Consider the following 19,774-nt stretch of genomic DNA (forward strand, 5'->3'; position numbering starts at 1 on the left):
CCGTGCGCCGGCTCCTGGATGTCCGTCGGAAGGGCCGGGGTTCCAGTATTTGGTGGACTGGGAGGGGTATGGACCCGAAGAACGCTCCTGGGTGAAGAGGAGCTTCATCCTGGACCCGGCCCTCCTGGCCGACTTCTACCGGCGGCACCCAGACAAGCCTGGTCGGGCGCCCGTTGAGGGGGGGGTCCTGTTGTGTGGGCCGCTGAAGAGGAGGTACTGCTGGCCCACCACCACAAGATGGCGCCCTGCTTGAAGTGCGGGCTTCAAGCACGAGAGGGCGTCGGAGCAACCAGGAGTGACAGCTGTCACTCATCATCCGTACCAGCTGTCACTCATCCACTACTCATCACCACCACCATAAAGGCCGGACTGCAACTCCACCTCCCCGCCGAGAAATCAGCTACCATTCAGGTCATTTCTCTGCTGACTGACACGTTGTGTAATAATCTGAACTTCTGTTGCAGCCGTTTTCCTGGTGTTTTCCTTGTCTGTGGGATTGGCGTTTGGTGTGACAGCGACGGCTTCGCCTCACACTCCAAACCAGATAAGTGGTTAACCAGGAGCTGCACGAGTGTGTGATTGGAGGTGGAGGTTCTCCCTCCTTTACTAAACACTGACTGTGGGATTACTGAGTGTGCAAACTCACACTCATCAGGACTGTCTCTGTTCTCTGCCAGCAGTACCGGGTCTGACTGCTGAAGACAGCGGCCACCTGGGGCGCAGGGCTTGGCGGCTCCGGTGTTCTTCAGCTCCGTTGGTGGTGGAAGCTGTGTGGGGATCCAGCTCTTCTCTCGCCAGGCGTCTTCTATCGTCCAGTCTGCCCACACGTCACCTGGTGTATGATTGACAGTCCACCATATTGTTATTGTCTGTACGTCGTTGTGCGATTCACAACATTAAATTGTTACTTTTGGCTTATCCATTGTCCGTTCATTAACGCCCCCTGTTGTGGGTCCGTGTCACGTCACTTTCACAACAAATTGCCTATGACAGTAACATGTATGCTGCTGGATGCATGTTGCGTATATTGTCGTTCTGAAAAATATCATAACTTCGCTCGTGCACTGAGGCGTTATAATGCATATACACACGAACGCTACAATAAGACAGTTTTATATCTCACAATGGCGAAAATCATGATAAAGGATAAGCACGTTATTTCATATGTTAATAAATCTTTGGATAATATCAATCCCTGCTGTTGGATTTCAAGGTCTGTAATGCATGTGTATTTTGTAAACAAACAGGGAGCCCTGAGCACACTCGTCTCCTAATAAGCTTTCAGGCAGAAAATGTGAAGTTTCATCAATGGGAGTAAGTTACACACACACACACACACGTATACGTGTAACACATACCCTAACGTCCTGCTATTATTTGTCAAGGAAATATCTAAAGGAAATAGGGCTGGATGCAAAAAATGGGAGAATTTGAAAAAGAAATATAAGGGTAACAGAACTAGATGCAGCCCATAAAATACATACAGGTTCTTGTCATATAATTAGAATATCATGAAAAAGTTGATTTATTTTAGTAATTCCATTTAAAAAGTGAAACTTGTCTAATGTATACATTTATTCCACATTCCATATTTCAAGTGTTAATTTATTTTAATTACTAATTAATTAATTAATTACTAATAAATCAATTAATATTTAACCAAACAATATTAATTATTACTATTATTGATTAATTATTCTTAGTATTAACATTAATTATTTACAAATTAATTAATTATTAATACTATTAATTATTATTATAGATTACAAATTAATTAAATTAATTAACATGACATGATTGCGATGCGTCGAAGAAATCTGCAACTTCTTCTATTTCTTTGCATTTACACAGAAAGGCGAGAAAATAAAAAGAGCAAACAGGCTACTGCAACAAGTTGCATTTCGGTTGCCATGTTAACAAACAGTGAAGACGGCAGTTTGACACTGGCAGTTTTTTTCTCCTAAAGTGGAGGGGTGTCTCAATTCATAGGGCTAGAGGCATACCCCTTCACCTTACCACTTGTTTTAAAGGGGTAGGCATAGGGGTAGGGTCAGGGCCAAGGGGAAGGGGAACAAAAGAGAATTGAGATTGGGCGTAAATATATTGTGGGGATGTGATAGTTTTGCTAATTTATCTTCCAAATATAATTTACCTGGTACGCATCTGTTTCATTATTTCCAAATTTGGTATTTTGTCTCTAAAAGTTTTCCAAATTTTCTCTCTGCACCTCCAGAACAGCCCTGGGAAAAATTATCTCACATTATCTCACATTATCCACATAAGAAAGGACTGATATCAAAGATTTATAATTTTATTTTAACCTTAAGTATTGATTCAAGTGTCAAAATGAAAAAAGCATGGGATAAAGAGTTGGGAATACAACTTAGCGAAGTGCTCTGGGAAGATGCCATTGAAAGAATAAAATCTTCTTCCTCTTGTGCTCGTATTAGCCTAATTCAATTTAAAGTCATATACAGGGTTCAGTTCTAGAAATCTAGAATTTCTGAGATATATACCCTGATATTGTGGATGTATGCGATAAATGTAAAGGCTGTCAGTGTAATCTTGGCCACATGTTCTTTTTCTGTCCATTATATACAGTTTCTGGTCAAGTTACATCTCAATCATTTCTTCTGTTCTCAAAATGAATCTGCAGCCTTGACTGCTTGCTATATTTGGTATTCCTGACTCCTCTTTAGCATTCAATTCTGCTCAAAAGGACAGTATTGCTTTTACATCTTTAATTGTTAGACGTTCCTTATTGTTACACTGGAAGTCTGATAAATGTCTCTCAGTGTCCTTGTAGCTTAAAGATATGATGTTTTTCTGAAACTCAAGAAAATTCAAAACACTTTACGAGGATGTACACAAAGGTTTTAAAATAAGTGGCAATGTTTTATCTCTTATTTTCCAAATTTTGAGGTTTTGCCCAACTGAATGTGCCTGTCACTGTCTTAACATTTCACATTTGATGTATATATGTGTGCATATATCCAATGAGGTTTTTATGTTGACTTTGAGGAGCTGAGATGTGTGTGTGTGTGTGTGGGTTTTATCTTGTACTTAGTTTTTTCTGTAAAAAAAACAACTTTGAATTGTATTTTATTTATTTATTTTTTGTGCACTACTGTGTCAGTATTATATTGTTTGAATTAAAAAGTGTATCAATGGATGCATATGTTAAAAAGGAAAGAATTATGTATTTTTGTAATTTGTTTGCTTGTTTTTAAGAACAAATATTTGAAAATACATACATATATGTAAATGCATAAATAGACAGGTAGAAGATGGATATAGCTGTGTTTTACGACAATAAAATACATATTATGTCACACTGCCACTTTCTTGGACTGTGATGGAGGATGTGAAAGTTTTTCATGGATATACATATACGAGGTCTGTGAGAAAAGTATCCGACCTTTTTATTTTTTTCAAAAACTATATGGATTTGAATCATGTACGCTTGCATCAGACAAGCTTGAACCTTCGTGCGCATGCGTGAGTTTTTTCATGCCTGTCGGTTGCGTCATTCGCCTGTGGGAAGGCTTTGAGTGAGCACTGGTCCACCCCCCTCGTCGGATTTTTATTGTCAGGGAAATGGCTGAGAGGCTGCCACTTTGCTCCATGAAATTTTTTTCAGAAACTGTTAGAGACAGCCAATTGGAAACCATTCGAAAGACTCGGTGAAGATTCTATCGGTATCACACGGATTAAGGACCATTAAAACTGGATTAAAAACGGCCACGGCGGCGGAGGGCACACTGCGACCCAAGTGGCCATCGACAGGCTGGAACGAGCAGACGGATTCGCGAGTCGCGACGCAGCCGCTCATGGCGCGGGACAAACAACACCTCCGTGTTGGAAACCATTCGTAAGATTCAGACGGCTTTCGGTGGCTTTTCAGTCGAGTGAGTATCCGAGAAATTGTTTAACAGCTGGGTATGTTCCAACTTGTCCTGTGAGACTTCTAACACAGAGGTGTTGTTTGTCCCGCGCCATGAGCGGCTGCGTTGCGACGCGCGAATCCGTTCGCACGTCTTTCATTACAAAATCTCCTTTAACAGTGGAATGTGCCGATAAAGTGCTGATCCAAACCTCTTCTGAAACTTCTCTGCTAGTCACACGACGTCATGCATCAACAGAGCCTTAAATTTAGAAGTGATCTGCTCGTTCCAGCCTGTCGATGGCCGCTCAGGGCGCGGTGCGCCCTCCGCCGCCGTGGGCCGTTTTTAATCCAGTTTTAATGGTCCTTAATCCATGTGATAGCGATAGAATCTTCACCGAAATCCATCTGAATCTTTTGAATGGTTTCCAACTGGCTGTCTCTAACAGTTTCTGAAAAAGATTTCATGGAGCAAAGCGGCAGCCTCTCAGCCATTTCCCTGACAACAAAAATCCGATGAGGAGGGTGGACCAGTGCTCACTCAAAGCCTGCCCACAGGCGAATGACGCAACCGACAGGCGTGAAAAAACTCACGCATGCGCACGAAGGTTCAAGCTTGTCTGATGCAAGCGCACATGATTCAAATCCATATAGTTTTTGAAAAAAATAAAAAGGTCGGATACTTTTCTCACAGACCTCGTACACACACTAGCATGTTGCCTGTGGGGATCCACTGGGTCTAGATTGGGTACCTTTTAAAACATAAGTAGCTGACATTTTTCAAGTGTGGTAATAAATTGTGCAAAGTTTCTATAATGAATTGGAATGGCGTGTGAGTCCAAAATGTTTTTAGAACCTTAGGCCTTAGACCGCAACAGTTTTTAGAAGAAGAACTTAACCCTTTTCCCCACTGTTAATTACGTAATTTTGAAAGTGTTATTTTACTGTCTTAATGTGTAGGGTGTCCACAAAAAAAAAAAAAAAGTTCCACAAAAATAAAGCCATAGAAAATCTATACACTTTTGGATACTGATAGCTTTTGGCATTCACAAGATGTGCTCAATATGAGGTCTGTTAAAAAAGTATTAGACCTTTTATTTTTTGCAAAATCCTGATGGATTTGAATCACGAGTGCTTGCATGAGCCAACCTTGAACCTTCGTGCGCATGCGTGAACTTTTTTCACGTCTGTCGATTGCATCATTTTCTGGTAAGCAGCCTTTGTGTGGGATGTGTGCTGTGCGCTTGGCGGATTTTCATTTCAAGGAAAAAGACAGAACGACTGGAGCAGCGCCGCATCAAATTTTGCCAGAAACTGGGCGACAGCCAGGTGGAAACCATTCGGATGATTCAGACAGCTTTCGGTAGCTTTTCATTCGTGTGACTATCCAAGAAATTGAAAAAGAGGTGGGCATGTCAAAGCATGTCCTGTGAGACTTCAACGTGAAGGTGCTTTTGCGCCGCCGTCAGCAGCAGCATGAATTTCACCGCCACTCTTTTCATGGCCAAATCTTCTGTCACAGTGGAATGTACTGAAAAAGTGCTGATGTCCACCTCTTCCGCAATTTCTCGGATAGTCACACGACGGTCCCGCATCACCACAGCGTTCACTTTGAAAATGATCTGGTCATTTCAGCATGTTGATGGCCGACCGGAGCGTGGCTCGCTCTCCACCGTTGTGCAGACGTCTTTAAACTGGTTGTACCGCTCCTTAATCTGTGTGATGCCCATAGCATCGTCACCGAAAAATGTCCCACACAAAGGCTGCTTACCAGGAAATGACGCAATCAAAAGGCGTGAAAAAGTTCACGCATGCGCACGAAGGTTCAAGGTTGGCTCATGCAAGCACACATGATTCAAATCCATCAGGTTTTTGTAAAAAAATAAAAAGGTCTGATACTTTTCTAACAGACTTCACATGTGCACAGCTCCTCTGGTTCAGCCAGATCTCCCTTTGTTAACCTTGTAAACAGTTCTATCACTTTGAAACTCCTTTACAATCCTCCATATTGTGTTTCTGTCTGAAGCTTTTCTAACTGCAAAATGACATTGATACTGTCGTTGGGTTTACACGATTGACTTGGTCTCAAAGTAAAATTCCACCAGTTTCCGTTTTTGCTCAATTGCAAGCAGTATCCTCATTGGATCAGTCTGAAACTACATTAGAAGAATTTCCTCACATATATCATAATGTCTGGAAAAAAAAGAAAACAGAACTCAGATTAGCCTTTGCAAAATTAGAGTCAAATGATTTTGTGGCACTTGTGTTCACTTGGCGTGTTAGTCCATGCAATTAGCGGTGTTAGCTATTATCTGTAGTTTCTTCAAAATTATTAGTCCTATCAATGTTCTGTTTTGGCAGCGTTCATCCTTGACCCAAAATATTATACAAATAATGAATGTTTATGAGTCCAATGGTACGAATATTTTATGAGGTGAAAGCTGGAAGAGGTCTAGAACGGAAATGGCGTCGTTCAAAATTAGAAGTATTCCACCTTGCATGGCGTGATGCTATCTTAGACTATAAGCATGAATTATTGGCTACAAAGCGGACCTATTACTCTGATTTAGATCAACAAAAACAAGCATAACTCAAAGTTCTTGTTCAACACGGTGGCAACACTTACGAGGTCTGTTAGACAATAAACCGACCCTTTTATTTTTTTTTTTAACTATATGGATTTGAATGACATGCGATTACACCAATCATGGTTGAACCCTCATGCGCATGCGTGAGTTTTTTCACGCGTGTCGGTGACGTCATTTCCCTGTGGGCAGGCCTTGAGTGAGATGTGGTCCCGCCCTCTCGGATGAATTCCTTTGTTTCACACGCTGCTCGAGACCGTTCGCGTTGCTTTATCAACATTTTTTCTGGACCTGTGAGGAATATCCGAGTGGACACTATTTGAGAAATTAAGCTGGTTTTCGGTGAAAAGTTTAACGGCTGATGAGAGATTAGGGGGTGTTTCTGTCGGTGTAAGGACTTCCCACGGACCGGGACGTCGTGCAGCGCTTCCAGGCGCCGTCGTCGGCCTGTTTCGACCTGAAAACATCCTAATTTAAGGCTTAATTCACCCAGGACGTCGTGAGAGAACAGAAAAGATTCAGAAGAGGCCGGCATGAGGACTTTATGCGGACATTCCACTGTTTAAGGACATTTTTTAATGAAAGACGTGCGCGCAAATTCGCCGAGTCGTTTCCGTGACGACTCGGCAAATCTGTGTGTGCCGCGACAGGAAAAACACCTCCGTGTTGAAAACCATTTGTAAAATTCAGGCGGCTTTTGATGGCTTTCAACAAGTGAGTAACTGAGAAATTGTTTAACAGCTTGGGCATGTTCCAACTTGCCCGTTAAGGTTTCCAACAGAGGTGTTTTCCTGTCGCGACCCCCCGCGGTCGGGTCCGGCCCGACATGCGACTCTGCCCGCACGTTCTTTCATTACAAAATGTCCGTTAACAATGGAATGTCCGAATAAACTCCTCATGCCGACTTCTTCTGAAAGTTCTCTGACGACGTACTGGGTCAACAGAGCCTGAAATGTGGAAGTTTTCAACTTGAAACGGCGAGACGCTGCTGCCTCGAAGCACAGATCGCGACACTACCAGACCAAAATCTCTCATCAGCCGTTAAAATTTTTACCGAAAACCAGCTGAATTTATCGAATGGTGTCCATTCAGTTGTGCCTTACAGTTTATGAAAAAAATTTTATCAAACAAAGCAGCAGTCTCTGAGCCATTCCTAAACAATGAAAAAATGACGAGAGGGTGGGCGACTCCTCACTCAAAGACTGCCCACAGGCGAATGACGTAACCGACAGGCGTGAAAAAACTCTCGCATGCCCACAAGGAATCAAGCATGTCTGATGTAATCACACGTGATTCAAATCCATATGGTTTTTGAAAAAAAATAATAAGGTCAGATACTTTTCTAATAGACCTCGTATTCATGGACAACCACCTGTAGTTTGCTCTCCTTTTACAGCACAAGATTTCCTGGATTACTTTGAGAAGAAAATAGATGACATTAGGTTGAACATATCTCAGCATGCCTTAACCCAGCCACTACACCCTGCTATTGAGGTGGGCGCCACTACTGAGGTATTACCTAGATTTACAGAATTTGATGGTATCTCTCTTGACATGCTGATGAAACTCGTAACGTCAACAAAAAGCACAACCTGTTTATTTGATCCTATACCAACAAAACTGTTTAAAGACCTGTGGCCCACTCTTGGGCCGATTGTGCTGGAATTATTAATCTTTCTTTAACTTCTGGATCTGTTCCTAAACGTTTCAAATATGCAGTGATTAAACCATTACTTAAGAAATCTAATATTGACCCTAGTGTATTGAAAAACTATCGGCCGATATCAAATCTATCATTTTGCTCTAAAATTCTGGAAAAAGTGGTGTCACGGCAGCTTGTAGACTATCTTACTGAGAATAATCTCTTTGAGCCGCTGCAGTCTGCTTTTAGAAAATATCATTCCACAGAAACGGCTCTCACTAAAGTGGTGAATGATCTTCTGCTTACAGTGGATTCGGACACCACTACGGTTCTGTTGCTGTTAGATCTCAGTGCTGCATTTGATACAGTGGATCATCATATTCTACTTGATAGGCTGGAAAATCATTTTGGGATTACTGGGAGTGCCCTTGCATGGCTGACGTCATACTTGACCAGTCGTTCTCACTGTGTTTTGTACAGTAACACTACCTCTAACCTTAGTGACATGAAATTTGGGGTTCCTCAGGGGTCTGTCTTAGGCCCCCTGCTTTTCTCCCTTTATATAGCACCCCTTGGGCACATATTGCGGCATTTTGGGATTACCTTTCACTGCTATGCAGATGATACTCAGTTATATATGCCGATAACTGCTGGTAATCTCGTTCACATAAAATCCTTAGAAGATTGCCTTGCATCAGTGAGAAGTTGGATGTCTAGAAACTTCCTACTTTTAAACTCTGAAAAGACTGAAATGATGGTTCTTGGTCCAGTGAGACATCAGCATCAATTTGACCAGTTAACACTCAGCCTAGGCTCGTGTGTCATACATCACACTGACAAAGTGAGGAACCTTGGGGTAATTTTTGATCCTTCATTGTCCTTTGGTCTCCATATTAGAAATATTACTCGGACTGCTTTCTTCCACCTGTGAAATATAGTGAAGATTCGTCCCATCCTGTCTATGGCTGATGCTGAGACCCTGATCCATGCGTTCATCTCTTCTAGATTGGACTACTGCAATGTTCTATTTTCTGGTTTACCGCAGTCTAGCATTAGGGGTCTCCAATTGGTTCAGAATGCTGCAGCCAGACCTTTGACATGAAGCAGAAAGTTTGACCACATTACACCCATTTTGGCATCTCTTCACTGGCTTCCTGTCCCAGTGAGATCAGATTTTAAGGTTCTGCTACTAACCTATAAAATTATTCATGGACTGGCACCTCCCTACCTAGCTGACCTAATTAAACCTTACGTACCGGCCCGGGCTTTACGTTCTCAGGGTGCAGGACTACTTTGTGTCCGTGGGTGAATAAGAAGTCTGCGGGTCACAGAGTTTTCTCTTATCGTGCCCCTGTTCTGTGGAATGATCTCCCTGCATCAATAAAACAATCAGATTCTGTGGAGACTTTCAAGTCCAGACTTAAGACGCACTTATTTTCCCTTTCATATGGCTAGCATACTGGTGCAGTTTTGTTTTACGCTTTTTAGTGGGCTGCGGCCTCAACTTCACCTAAATTCTGGGTCTTTTAGTGAAGCTTAGGGCTAGCGGCCGGCGATCACCTTAGTATTTCTTCTGTTTTTCTTGTTGATTAATGCTGGCAAATTATACAGTATTTTTTTGTCTTTCTGATGCCTGATTCTGTTTTTTCTCTGTTTAAGCTGCAGCTCCATCCAGAGATGGGAGTTGTGTTTGTGTTGGCGATCCTCCTGTCCTGTGCACCAACAGCAATTCTTGTATATTCGTCCGTGAACTGTTCTGTGAATTATTTCTGTAATATATGTTTGTAGCATGGCCCAAGCAGAGGGTCACCCCTTTGAGTCTGGTCTGCTTGAGGTTTCTTCCTCAGAGGGAGTGTTTCCTTACCACTGTTGCTCTGGGGGTTGGTAAGGTTAGACCTTACCTGTGTGAAGCGCCTTGAGGCAACTCTGTTGTGATTTGGCGCTATATAAAGGAAATGAATTGAAACTGAAATTGGAACATACTATTCAATGAGGCGCATGTGTGGGTGCGCGTTCATGTGCGTGCACGAGCATGTGTGCACGCGGACACATGCACACATGTGCATGTGCGATCACGTGTGCGCACGTGCACAAGGACGTGTGCACAAGGACGTGCGCGCATGCGTGTGTAGAGTGCAATGGCACCAAACGTATGAAACCAAATTTGCACTCTAAATGGAACCAAGCCGCACTCTAAATACAGTGCAATACAAATGGGATGAATTAATCCATGTCATGTGACATACAAAGCACTAATCAAATGACAAGGATCCACTCAGCCATTATATAAATAAGCATACCACACTGTAAAAGGTAAGCTGTCCTTAGTTTGTCTGTGATCAAAGTTACATATACACAAACACACACACACGCACGCACGCATGCATGCACAGAGAGGTTCTTGTCTTTTCAGCATTCTGCTGCAAGCAGATGCTTCTTTTTTAGACACAGAGTTGGTGGCGGAAGATATCAAACGCAACACACATTTCACTCATGGTACTGGCAACATGAAACTTAATGCAGTCATGGTAACAGCAACATGAAACTTAACTAAATTGACTAAACCAATTGAACTACAAAAACACAAACAAAACATGGAGTGATGGTCTAGTGGTTAAGGCATTGGGCTTGAGACCAGAAGATCCTCAGTTCAAATCCCAGCCTGACTGGAAAATCACTAAGGGCTCTTGGGGCAAGGTCTTTAATCCCCTATTGCTCCTGGTGTGTAGTGAGCACCTTGTGTGGCAGTACCCTCACATCGGGGTGAATGTGAAGCATAATTTGTAAAGCACGTTGAGCATCTGATGCAGATGGAAAAGCGCTATATAAATGTGCAGTCCATTTACCATTTACAATAAGTCATAACACGAACAACACTGTTAAACCAACATGAACCACAATAACTACATTTAAAACCCCCAAACCCTGAACTCCCATGGTGCACTGCAGCACAATGTCCATTGTTTACAGGTTAGCTAACAGCTAAGGTTAGCTTTACAGGTTTGATCACAGACAAACTAAAGACAGCTCCAAAAATATTTGTCCTATCAACTTTCTGTTTTTGCAGCCTTCATCCTTGACCCAAAATGCAGAAGCATACCAAACAGCAAATGTCAACTGTTTCTGCGTGATCGAAGCCACACACACACACACACACACGGAGGCCACTTGGCTATTATAATATACATATTGTTGCCTTCTATGTATAAGAAATTATCCTCATGTATAAGCCTAGAGGGAAAAAAATGGTATTGATTCATTCTCTATACCTGCTTACTCCAATTAAGCGCCACTGTTGGTGGCGGTGGGGGTCTATTGCAAGGGCAGATATAGACAAACAAACACATACACACCTGCATGCACACCTACAGTCAATTTCAGTTTCCACTTCACCTAACCTGCATATCTTTGGCAGTGGGAGGAAGTTGGTGGACTCGGAGGAAACCCAAGCAAACACAGGGAAAGCATGCAAATTCCACACAGAAACGCCCAAGCAGGAAGCGATCCCACAACCTTCTTGCTGCGAGGCATCAGTGTTAACGACTACACAACTGTTCCACAGAAACGGATTTCTAAAACAAATTAAAACACACAAATCACACTGTTCAGAACAGACGTATGCCGTGGTATGGGAATATCATCACGAAACAAATCAGAGTAAAACATAAAAAGTAACTGAGATAATCAGAACTAACAACTCAAACTGGGAAACCCATTTTAATTTCATACAGATGAAAAACAAATCTTGAAATATCTATGCCCGTAGCCTGCTGATTAAGGATTGCTACAGAACTCACAAAGGTGCTGAATAACCCACTTTCCTAGTCAACCAAATATAAAATGTTTTTCCCTCAGCTGCCAATCCAAACATTCAGGTAATATGGCCCTTGGGCAGGTGGCGCTGTAAAACTGCAACTGACGTGATTTCAGAGGAAAGCAGTCAAACTAAAGAAGCGTACACATAAGTAAACTGCATGAAAGCAAACAGCACACTAGAGACAGGGCTTTAAAAGATCTCACAGAGGCCATTATCAGCTCTCAACATAAGCGCTGTTTTACCTACCTGCCGCTTCATCTCTTTGACTCACGAGTACTAGCTTAAAGCTTTTACTCTCCATTTATGTCACATCTTATTCCTCTCTCACTCCATCTTCCTACAATTTCACTACATGCTAACAAAAAAATAGCTTATTGCAGCTGCCCATATAATCACAGTGAAGGCTTATTTTAATAGAGTTCTAAACGGTAACGAGAGAGAGGAAAGTTGTTCTCCATATTTCTATTAGAGACAATAAGCTGTCAGCCAGTGGACTCCCATGAATTAACTACAATATTTGAGAAGGTGTTACATATAAAAAGAGGGAGCAAGAGAGAGATGATAATAATACCTAACAGCAGCCCTAAAGCTGCTTAGTCATGATGACCAGCTTTGTGGAGAGTGATCATCCCTTTAGCCTGTTGCAATTGTTGCAATTAACCTGTTGCAATTTTAAAGACCCAAGCAATTGCAAGTAGCCGATGTTCCTTCACAATCCTAATTGTACACCTCTTCTGAGTGGAAGTAAGTTATTCCAGTGGTACCCAAGGATCCTCCAAAGAGACCAAATACACCCATTTTTTTGCCTTAAGGTATTGGTTAGCATCCAATTCTCACAACCATATGGTAAGACAGGAAGTATAGGGACCTGAAAGACTTGCAACTTTGTTCTGTGTGACTCACAGAGAGAGAGAGAGAGAGAGAGAGAGAGAGAGACCGCACGCATAAAATAAAAGCGCTCTCTCTCTCTCTCTGTCTCGCTCTCTCTCCCTCTGTGACTCACAGAGAGAGAGAGAGAAACAGAGAGAGAGAGAGAGAGAGAGAGAGAGAGAGAGAGACTGCTTTAGCAGTCTCTCTCTATAAAAGCACTCTCTCACAGTTTAACGAGTCACAGCGTTTTGTTCAGGGCAGCCTTTACCACAGCCAGACTCAGCAGCATCTGGACACAATGAAAGTGATCCACCAAGACAAAAAAAAAAAGATAATAATAATGTTAAATGACTGTTTTTGAGCTGCACCACACTGTGCAGTAGAAAACAGAGCACACTTCCACAGAGGCAGAAAATAACACTGAACTGGTGCGGCATGGCACCCGTGACTGTGTGCACATATTAAAACACGAACACACGCAGCTGCAAGTATGAACGAACACTGAAAAAGGCTGCGTACGCACGTATTTCAGGCATATTTAAATGAAACAATGCCGCAATGAGCAGTGAATACGCCACTGTGACGGGCTTAAGCAGAGTAGGTCTTGGTTAGTACTTCTATGGAGACCTCTTGGGAAGACCAGGGGCTGTGTGTGTTTCTCGAAGGAAAACTGAAGTCCCGTCAGCAAGGGCATATGGCATAAAACTTGTGCAAAATAAAATTCTAATTTGGGTATATATTGGGTCAGCTGTGGTGCCCCTGAGTAAATAGGAGCAGCCCAAAGACAAACAACCTATCAAAACAATGAAGTCATATCACTTCTGGTCATCTCAAACCCCAATATCTTTAGTACTGTGTAACAATCAAGTGCTGCAGGTTTAAGAGGTACTGCTCAGCAGAGCTCCTGACACATAATAAGGAAACAACCAGCTGAGTGCGCTATCCACTGCTTATTGTGGGAAAGCAAGCTTGAGGTGGAAACATACTTCATCTGATGCCCTGATAACCCTTACCAAAAAATAGTACTGATAAGTATATAAAAAGTAAACTAGAAGTATACTTGAAACATACTTGCATATACTACTTTTTGGTAAGGGAAGGGCCAAAAAAGCTGAAAGCCCTAATATCAATTTTCAAATTAGAGAGAAGATGAGGCAATAAATAAATGTTGATGGGCCTTGTGCAATGGTATCATTAGTATGTGTTGAAATGTCATTGATTTATTTCTTTGTTTTCAAAGTACTCATATCTGGTTAAATAGTGGAATTTTACATCCAAAAGGTCTTCTCTGAATACCAAGAAAATAATAATAATAATAATGGTAACAATATGACTTTCGATATCGATATCTCGGTGTAAAATCTACCTCAGTGCATGCATTCACAAAGTGTGAACAGATGGTTTGCAGGAACCTTATATCAACTACACCACACTGTCTGTGATGAATTTCAGGCTAATTGGTAATACGCTTCAGCTCTCTCTCAGACATGCTGGTTGTATTAAGAGTGATTAGCAGTGGTTCTGCTGAGTGTCTCTCTGGTGACACTTTCCTGCACCTGCTCTCTCCATTTAACATTCATGAATACTTTAAACGCCCAGCATCTGGCCTACTGCTTCTCTAGACTCCACACATGCACTCTTTCAACATGACACAAAGCGTGAATGCAAATCTTTTCAATTTTTCAATTTATTTTCATTCATATAGCGCCAAATCACAACAGGCGCTTCACACAAGTAAGATCTAACCTTACTAACCCCCACAGCAGCAGTGGTAAGGAAAAACTCCCTCTGAGGAAGAAACCTCAAGCAGAACAGACTCAAAGGGGTGACCTTCTGCTTGGGCCATGAAGCCGACACAATTGACAAAACAGCTGACAAAACAATTTACAAAAGGAATATACAGGAATATTTTGCCAGTGCACAGGACGGGAGGGTTGCAGAAGAAGACAACACTTCCATCTCTGGCATTTTTGAGCATTATATTCATATTTTTACCATGTATTCTTGCATATCCCAAGATGATGTGCAGCAAATACTGTGTTAAATCTAAGTTTCCTTATAACCCTAGGAAATTTTGGTAAGTTTTTCACATTTTGCAAAAATGGTGTTTTGTACCAAATATAGACTGCTGTTTTTTGGGTAACCTTTGGTGTAAAGGAGGAAAATTAAGTCTGTTGTGGTCTATCTTGTGTGATCTGCCTTTCACGAGGGCCTGAAAATGGCAGCAAGCCTAAATTTTGACAAATCATTCATACTTCTGATTGCTCAAAAATCAAAGAAATACACTAGATATGACAGTGTAATTTTTTCCAACATGATTTATGGTGTGTTAGAGCATACTTATACAGTCAAATCATAAGTCAGTTTGTTTGGAGCAAAATATAAAGTTGGAAATATGTTAAGTTTGAACAATCTTCAAAATATACTCATTTTCTGCATCCCAGATGGCATTGAGGGCAATTCAGCATCATATTCATATTTTTGCTATGTATTATCAGTTATCAAGTTGTTCACCAATGAATATGGCTTTATACACCCTGAAGAAAACCATAAAACAACTTGATAATGATTTTATCATATACCTATAAATGATCAATGTTGTATGGTTTTCTGAACGGTGTAAAAAGCCATATTCATTGGTGAACAACTTGATAACGATTTTATCATATACAGTGGTCCCTTGTTTATCGCGGGAGTTACGTTCTAAAAATAACCCGCAATAGGCGAAATCCGCGAAATAGTCAGCGTTATTTTTTACAATTATTATAGATGTTTTAAGGCTGTAAAACCTCTCACTACACACTTTATACACTTTTCTCAAACAGGCATTAACATTTTCTCACTTTTCTCTCCTGTGTAAACACTCAAAGTTCAAACATTAGTAGAAAAAAATAGAATGCTTTCCTATGAATAATTATGATGGCTTTTAGAACTAACAAATTTAATTTTAACGATCAACCTATGAGGTTGGACACGTACGAAATTATTAATAGTGACTCACCAGTATTTCAGTTCCTCAGACCGCGCCTCTTCGTCGTGGCGCCACTCCACTGTCCGGATTGGCTGATTACTCGGGTGGTATGAAAAAATTACCCGTCCGCGAAAAGGGTGTATTGCTATTTATTCTTTAGTGTTTTATCCAATCATACTGGCGTATCATTTATAGGTATATGATAATCTTATATATCTCAAGACGATGTGTAGCCAATATGGTGCAGAATTTAAGTTTCCATATTTTGAAGACTGTTCAAAATTAGCATATACGACATATGAACAATATGTCCAATGTTGGACTTGCTCCCATTTTCAGGCCTTTGTGAAAAGCAGATCACACTAGATAGTTTTCGGATGACAGTGCCTTTGTGGGCTGCATCGGCAGGGATCAGGAGGCTGAGTACAGGAGTGTGGTGGACAGGTTTGTGGAGTGGTGTGGACTCAACCACCTGCAGCTAGGGCACAAAATTTGGCACACATATTCTAAATTAACTAATACTTATTTTCAGATGTGGAGGTATCCAGAAGCTGACCTCTCATGACCGACAAGGGTCAATGAAGAATTACACAGCAATCAAAATTTAAAAATATTCCAATCATATTGAAAGGTATATCATAATTTTTATCTGATCATAACGATTCCAAAAAGGTGTAGTTTAGATGATCCTTGACAAATGTTGTGAAGTTACAGAGGGTGCCATAGAGGGATATGCTTTGGAAACCTAATACCGATTACTACATTGGATGACGTTGACATTGTGGGTGGCTCGTTGGCTGTTCCAGCAATATCAAATATTTCTTGTCTGCAACCTACAAGTCACGTGGAATGTCTCAAACGTAAACCTATGTCCAGGCATCTTATATATGCTACTCTGGAACCACCCCAAAATCCAGACAGCCCAACTGTCCACCCTACTGAGGTCCTTAGTCTGGGTCTCATTAACATAAGATCACTGTCCTCAAAATCAATGCTGATTAATGATCTAATTATGGATCATCACTTAGATATAATTGGGTTATGTGAAACCTGGCTTAAACCTACAGCTGTCCTCCCCTTAAATGAGGCCTTCCCACTGGCATACACATTTAGTCACGTCCCTCATGATGCGATGCAAGGTGGGGGTGTTGTGCTTATTTCTAAATGTAGGTTTAGTTTATTAGCTGTTGGGGGTCACAAATGTAACTCGTTTGAACATCTGATTCTCCGCTCTGCCCATGATGCTACGCACTGCCAAGGTCAGAAGAATAAAATCAGCCGTATTACTTTGTCACTGTATAGGCCCCCTGGCCCACACTCTGAATTCTTAGATGAATTTGGTGAGTTCATGCCTAACATGTCGACTAGTGATCCCCTCTGCAAATCATTTATGGAAATTGTGGATACATTAGGATTTCAGCAATTCATTCAGGATTCGACGCACATTAGTAGAAATACCCTGGATTTGGTTCTTGCACATGGTATTGCTGTCACAAATATTGACATAATGTCTCTTGCATCGGTAGTCTCTGATCACTCACTTATTAGGTTTACAGTTTCACTGCCATGTTTACTGGAACAAAAACCTTATTTATCACTGCGACAATGCAACTCCTCAACTATGACTGAACTCAAAGCAAGACTGTCTGATATCTTAGCTTCACATTTGGAAAATGCCCAATCAGTAGACAGTTTTGTGGATAGTTTAAACTCAGTGCTCAAAACTACACTCGACATGATCGCGCCACTTATATTAAAACCACGCCCTCCCCAACCCAGTGATTACTTGCGTGACCTCAAGCATAAAGCTGGAGGTCTAGAACAGAAATGGCGTAGTTCAAAATTAGAAATATTCCACCTTGTGTGGCATGAATCTGTCTCAGACTATCAGCATGCACTACTGGCTACAATGTGGGCCTATGACTCTTATTTGAACAACAAAAACAAGCATAACTCAAGGTTCATGTTCGACATGGTGGCAACACTTATTCATGGCCAACCACCTGTGAGTTGCTCTCCTTTTACAGCACAAGGTTTCTTACATCACTTTGAGAAAAAAATAGATGACATTAGGTTAAACATATCCCAGCATGCCTTAACCCTTTGGAGTTGAATGACGCGCCCTCGCGTCAAAAGTCACATGACCTAATTAAGCAGATGTAGCACAAAAATCTGCTCCACTCTGAGCGTCTGTTTGAATGCGTGTTAAAAGTGGAGACTTCAACCTCCAAATCCCTTTTTAGATTTTGTTAATTTTGTTAGTATAACTTGAATTACGATTAATAACTTACGCAAGGTTTTTTTTGGGATGATATTCTCATATTCGCTGGACGTTTTGCAGACAGCTGCAGCAAAATGACTCACGTCTTCCTTTCAGCTGGAGGAGCAGAATGCTGGGAAGAAATACGACTGCTGCAACTGCAGCAGGACAGAGGGGTGTCACCACTGGTGAAAAACTCAGTAACTAACCAATCACATTCACCAACTTCACGTGGGTTTGATGACAACACACAGACCCCACGTGGGTTGTGGTGTGTGCGCGCGCGCGTGTTTTGTGAACGTGACTTTTCTTCCGCATCTCTCTCTCTCTCTGTGACAGCAAACAAGTAAAAAAAAATATGAATTTTTCTTTATCACTAGTGTAAAAAATATTACCAAATAAACAATGATCCCCATTCCACTTAATTTAGTTGCTGAGCAAAGAGAAATTGTGGTTTCATGCAGAGCAAAAATGAGAAAGCAATCAATTTTGAAAGATGACTGTTATTTGCCGTTTTTGGAGTTTTAGTGTGTGTGTGTGTGTGGTGGAGTGTTTTAGCGTGTGTAGTTAGTGTGTGGTGTAGTTTTCTTATTTAGTAAATGCGTCAAAATAATCCAGCATCTAGAGCAGCGCGTCAAGTCTCAGTCTTTTTTTTAACTGCATGAAGACGATTGAAGCGCAGAGCGTGTCATCAGTCTGAACCAGAGCATGATGAATCTGCTAATGAAGTGGACTTTATGGTTCTGGTCTGGACAAACGACAGCAGGTGAATTCACCAATCTGATCAGCTCAATGGATCGGACCGTGCGCTTCTCCTTCCTTCTGCTCCAGAACTCATGCGTTTCTGCTCCAGCGCCAAGTCCAACAGTGAGCAGGCGCCAGGGGCGGAGAACACAGAAGTTCAGGTAGAGACCCCCCCACCCATCCCAAAGTCCAAAAGATCTTTTTCTATTGTTTTTTTTTTTTTTTTTGGCTACTAACACAGCCAGGACAATCTGTACCAACACCAATAAAAATGCTCCAAGAACAAGGAATTATGGAGAAATACACATGGAGGTGGAATATCTGTACAAATTCTTGGAACTTCTGATGCGCAATGAACAGGAAATGTTTTTCTGAGTGGCACAAATATAATTTGTGTGGCATCTTATAGCATGTAAATAGCCACAAAAAACACCTGAAGCATTTCCTGTATTTTAATGTGAATTGTACATAACTTTGATTATGCTACATTTTTACATATATTTTTGAAGTTTACAATTGATATTTACATTCTAAGTTATGAAAACGGTTTGTTAAAAATATTTCTTTTTTTCACAGTAAAAAAAAAAAAAAAAAAAACTTTTTCTGATTCGAATTTTGTGTTTTGAGGTGAATATTGGGTCACTGTTTTAATGCAGAATGTCAGAATGAAAGAAAAACTATAAAGTCACACAGGTGAGGTTGTGCTGAAAAAAAGACACCAAACAAGGCCAGGTAAAGAGTTTTGAAGGTAAATTATGAAGGTAAAACCAAAAGTTAAAAATGCCAAAAATAGCCAAGACTCCAGAGGGTTAACCCAGCCACTACACCCTGCTATTAAGATGAGTGCCATTACCTAGATTTACAGAATTTGATAGTATCTCACTAGGCATGCTGATGAAATTCATAACGTCTACAAAAACCACTACCTGTTTATTTGATCCCATATCAACAAAACTGTTTAAGGACCTGTGGCCCACTCTTGAGCTGACTCTGCTGGAAATT

At 41.2% G+C, this 19,774-nt stretch overlaps 1 protein-coding gene across 5 annotated transcripts in view; it reads right to left on the reverse strand.

Annotated features, from left to right (window-relative positions):
* The window catches only part of itfg1 (integrin alpha FG-GAP repeat containing 1), a 578,524-nt gene that overhangs the window by 328,445 nt on the left and 230,305 nt on the right, over positions 1-19,774 (reverse strand). The window lies entirely within an intron of this gene.

Source organism: Thalassophryne amazonica, chromosome 2, assembly GCF_902500255.1.
Source record: "Thalassophryne amazonica chromosome 2, fThaAma1.1, whole genome shotgun sequence".
NCBI classification, from domain to species: Eukaryota; Metazoa; Chordata; class Actinopteri; order Batrachoidiformes; family Batrachoididae; genus Thalassophryne; species Thalassophryne amazonica.